Source organism: Cornus florida, unplaced genomic scaffold (genome assembly GCF_030987335.1).
Source record: "Cornus florida cultivar Cherokee Brave unplaced genomic scaffold, ASM3098733v1 CherokeeBrave_3.0.0_Hap2_Chr03, whole genome shotgun sequence".
Taxonomy (NCBI): domain Eukaryota; kingdom Viridiplantae; phylum Streptophyta; class Magnoliopsida; order Cornales; family Cornaceae; genus Cornus; species Cornus florida.
This window is the reverse complement of record NW_026775573.1, coordinates 9,675,284-9,680,687: the sequence shown is the minus strand read 5'-3', so window position 1 is coordinate 9,680,687 and position 5,404 is coordinate 9,675,284. Positions and strand designations below refer to the sequence as shown.

Below are 5,404 nucleotides of genomic sequence, written 5' to 3'. Positions count from 1 at the left end.
ATCATTGACAGATTGACCAAGACGGCTCACTTTTTGCCTATTAAGGCAACAGATGATGCAGAGAAGCTTGGTGTTCTTTATGTGAAAGAGATTGTAAGGTTACATGGAGTTCCTGTAACCATTGTGTCAGATAGGGATGCTAAATTCACTTCAAAGTTCTGGGAAGGACTTCAAGCAGCGTTTGGTTCAGCGTTGCATCTTAGTATGACATTTCATCCACAGACGGATGGTTAGTCGGAGCGGACTATCCAAATTTTGGAGGATATGCTTCGAGCATGTGTGCTTGACTTGGGTGGTAGTTGGGAGGATCACCTTCCACTTATTGAGTTTGCTTACAGCAACAGTTACCAGGGGAGCATTCAGATGGCTCCATTTGAGGCGTTGTATAGTAGACCTTGTAGGTCTCCTGTTTGTTGGACTGAGGTAGGCGAGACAGCCGCCTTAGGACCCGACATTGTACTCGAGACTACTGAGAAGATTAAGTTGATAAGACAGAGGTTACTTACAGCTCAGAGCTGACAGAAGAGTTATGCGGATAAGCGGAGATGGTCGTTATCCTTTGAGGTGGGAGATCATGTTTTTCTACGGGTTTCTCCACGGAAGGGATTGATGAGATTCGGGAAAAGTAGCAAGTTGCCGCCACGATTCATTGGACCGTTTGAGATTTTGGACCGTGTAGGAGAGGTTGCCTACAGACTTGCTTTGCCACCACAGTTGGACAGGGTCCATAATGTTTTTCATATATCGATGTTACGGAATCCATCGCACATTTTGAGTTGGGTTGATGTAGACATTGATGATGATGTTTCATACGAGGAAGGACCAGTTCAGATTCTTGACACACAACAAAAGGTGTTGAGGAACAAGACGATACCAATGGTGAAAATCTTTTGGAGACACCATGGAGTCGAGGAGGCTACTTGGGAGCTCGAACAGGAGGTTCGCTCCAGGTACCCAGAGTTGTTTTCTTCCCCAGGTATTGGTTGATTTCGAGGACGAAATCTTTTTTAAAGTTGGGGAGAATGTAATGTCTGTGTCTAATATAAAGATATATGTGCATATGTGTATATATTTGTATGTGTGTGGGTAATTTTTTTTTAAAAAAAAAAAGTCAAAAGGTGGTGGTGGGACCCACCACCCACTCACTTTTAATGGCCTAGAGACCATTTTTTGGATTTCACTTTCTCTCTCCCCGTCAATTTCCTTCTTCCTCTCATTTCACATCATTTTTCTTCTCTTCTTGGAAGCCAACTTTGAATCAGGATTCTAGCTTCATTTCTTGCCGGATTTAAGTGCCGTTTGAGGCAAAACGATGAGCATGACGAGCTCTACGTGCTAGTACCAGAAATTCCAGCTTTTGGTCCTTTTTGGGAGCTCAAATTTAAGAACCCATTTATAGGGATTTTGCTCATTTTGAGGTAAGGGCATCTTAATCCACTCATTTCTTGTTCTATTGTGAATTACACCTCCTTGTTGTGTCAAACATGTTTAATTGGGAGTTAATTGTATCTATGATTGTATGAATGATGTCTAGAGAATTTTCAAGAGCTTGATTATGACTTGTTTCATGTGTAAAGTATGTTTAGATGTTGTTTTATCATGCCCACTATGTGTTAACATGCTGAAAATGACTAATGAGAACATGTTTATTTAGATTGTGCCAAATTTCCCATTGTCATAATATTGAGATTATATGTACATCCATGCACATGTCATTGGGATGCATGAAATTGGAGAATTTGTCTTGAAATGAAAATGGGGGAAATTTTGGGAGAAGAGTTTTGTCAAATAGTTTTGATAAACCCGGTCGCTGTGGGGTTACCAACGGGCCGGAGGTTAATATAGCCTAGAGGGACTAGGGAGTCGCTCTTGCGTGGTTGAGCTATTCGGGCCCCTCGATGACGCTGCGGGGTTACCAAAGGTCTAGGGACGATAGCCAATCCTCCTCTCGTGTCGCGGCGGGGTTACCAAAGGGCGGACTGTATTAACATTTGAAAGTGATAGTTTTGTGAATGAAAATGGGGAGTGGCATTAGCATGCATTGCATTTCATTGCACTGCATGGTTTATAATTGGAATTGACGTGCATATTGTTTTAGGCAAATGATTATTTGGCCAAGAATTTCAAACTACAGTTTATGCGAAAAGGAAGTATGACAAAAACATAATACATGCATCCTAACATACCTTAAATATGAACCTGTCCTTCGGATCTACTACATACATTGCCATTCAAGGATAACTTATGCAAACAAATCATTCAACTTCTGAATCTGTCAAGTGCACTAAAAATATACGTAATTGAAGAAAGCTAGAGAGTAAAGAACCTGAAAGAAATCATATTTGATCATATAAATTAGCATACAATGCTAATTAAGTCCATATAAATGGTAGCTTCAGGTAGCCAGTTCCACCTCCTATGATATAGGATTGATTTCAACCAGGTTCTTTCGATTCTTATACAAACTTTGAGGATGTATTTTACCAAAAAGAAACAAAAAACTTTCCCGACTATATCTATTGATAGTATGGTATACCAAACTATCCAATCAAGGCATGTATGCATATATGATACCAAAACCACCACAAAACAAAGCAAAGCAAAATCTAATCTGAGTCGGAGAAAGAAGCTTCTTCACTAGCATCAGCTTCATTGTCGTCACTTTCTGAAGAACCTCCACTGTAATAGTCAGCAATCCAAGGGCTCTTAAAGACCACAAGTTGTTCACATTTGTCCTCAAGATTACCATTCAACTCCACGCTCCAACATCCTTGAATGTCAAGATGGGTAAGTGCCTTACACTTGGTAAGGATAGCATCAAGGCCACGATCGCCAAAGCGACCAAATATAAGTTCAAGGTGGTGGAGCCCCGTCATTGTATCAGCTATGATCGTCGCCTCACTATCATCAACCTTGGAAGCCACTGCTTGTTTAGGCGCCTCCAACGGTGGGGGCATGTTCCTTTTCAAGTGAATCAGGGACTTGCATTGCTTCCCGAAAGCTTCAAGCCCTTTGCAAGTGATCTTCAAACAATTGCTAATGTCCAACAATGTCAGATTAGCAAGTGATTCGGCATGTCTTTCCACCATTTGGTCAGTGACCTCACTCATAGGAATTATCAGAACTTTGAGACATCTCCCACTACAAGTAAAATGAAGAAAGAAAAGTTCTTCATGTTTGCAATAATTGGAAATTACACTGTTTTGCTCTAGAACTTGAAAATTGTTTGTATATATGTGATGTAAATATTAGTGAATGGAACTTCTGAACTTAATAATTTTGTGGATCATTTCTAAGAAAAAAGATAAACTTAACTGAACTTAACTATCAAGAACTTTTTGTCTTATCCTCAAACGATCAACTGTCTTAAATAATGACATATATATATATATATATATATATATATATGTATATTTCATTATATATTAAAGAGTATAGATAAAGAATTTTGTAATCACAATGGTTCTCTGCCATACCATTTTTTCTTAAAAACAAGGAAATTATATAGCACGACAGGTTTGGAAATAATAAAAAAAAATTATAAAAAGAATATGAGACAACAGACTTGCTAAATTAAATTTCAAAGTGCTCCATCACTAAAAAAAAGTACTCCAGCTAGGTTCTGTTTTCCAAAGGTTTGTAATTCATTCTCAATCTATTAGTATTGCTTCATAAAACAAACCAACTCATTATGTTTAAGCAAAGTTATATCAGCCCATGTAAGTCACAATCATCAACATTACACTAAAATGCAGGACAGATATACTGTATATACTTGTGAGACAAAAAATTCCAAGAGCGCACACAACAATTATTCCGGCTAGGTTTTCTAATTTCCAAAGTCGTGTAATTAATTTTTTATATTTTGGAATCACTTCATAAAACAAACCAACTCATTTTATATTTAAACAAAGTTAAATCAGCCCATGTATGTAATAATCATCAACATTACGCTAAAATGCAGAACAAATATATAAAATTGTGGGATGAAAAATTCCAAAAGCACACACAAATGAACAAGTACGTTAAACCGATATGAAATTCAAGACTCCTTGAAATTTGTATCTCCTCAGTTGCATTTAGATGAGTTGTAAACTAAACATCATCCCAACACCAGCAAATTTTCTTATTTTTCTTCTATTTGTGATCAGATGAGTGTAAATTTCATTTATGATCTAAAGAAAATAAATGGTATATTCGCCGTAATGCATATAACTACATTTCTAGCTAAGCCAACAAATTTTGATTCAGACTCTGTTTCTCAACATAAAGATTAACATTTTATTATAAACACTAAACTCAACAACTCCACTATAATCTGTGAAATATGAGTAAATCTAAAAAAAAAAAAAAAAAATGTACCGTATTCAAATCTAAAGATTAAAACACTGATTTTCATATTAAAAATCTAACAAAAGAACAGAACAAAGGTCCAATCGACCACACTATACCAACAATTTGATCTTAAACCCAACACAATATACGTTCTATTGGCTTTGTTAGACCAGAGTCGAAAATAAATCCCAAAACTAAGAAAAACCCAAAAATTACCTCGATATACATGTATATACATGAAGAAATGCATTTATCATACATCACCCTCAATAAAATACACTCGTGTGTATATATACATTACCATTTTCTACAAACGCATCAACTTTTTCCTTTTTTGTATATATATCTACATATGTATATTTATGTATAATATATGTATATTATAGTATATGTACCAGTTGGCGACAAAGGAAAATCCGCCATTGCCGAGCTTGTAAGCGCAGAGTCGCTGGAAGGTGCATTTGCTATGACGGACCAACTTCCTGACGGCGGAGTCGATGAGGTACGGCCTGTTACACCGGCGACACCACTGCTAGAGGTCGATGTCGGTCCAGCAGTACGGTCCGGCGACCGCCGCCAGGCACGACCTGCAGACCAGAGGCACGGACCGGACCATCTGGTCCGCAGGGATTCGTACGAATATCAGAGCCAGTATCTCCGGGTTCAGACCATCCAAAGACCGATAACCCACTTCGTCTCGGTCGTCGTTTTCACCGGTGTCGGAGCACAGCCTTTTGTGGCTGTACATCTCTGGCTTTCTCTCTCTCTCTATATGTATAGGTTTCTCTCACTATAAAGATCTTGACATGCCGGGAGAGAGCTTCTTTTTGTTGGGAGATGATTGGTTTTCCTGTGTTTAGTGAGGAAGAGGTGGTCGGATGAATGACACGTCGGATTATTTGATTTTGTGAAACGTATCCAACGGTCGGGGATCATCTTACATGCGAACGTTCAGACAAGGACGACCTTCTACATTTGTCCTTAAAGAAGAAAAGAAAAAAAAAAAGAAAAAAGAAAAAAATGCATAAATTACATGATCATCTGGTCAAATATTAAAGTGTTTCTCTCT

General features: G+C 38.0%; 1 pseudogene; it reads right to left on the bottom strand.

Moving 5' to 3' along the window:
• Positions 1-2,606: 2,606 nt before the first annotated feature.
• On the bottom strand, positions 2,607-5,083 carry LOC132301085 (F-box protein FBW2-like; annotated as a pseudogene).
• Between the last annotated feature and the right edge of the window lie 321 nt (positions 5,084-5,404).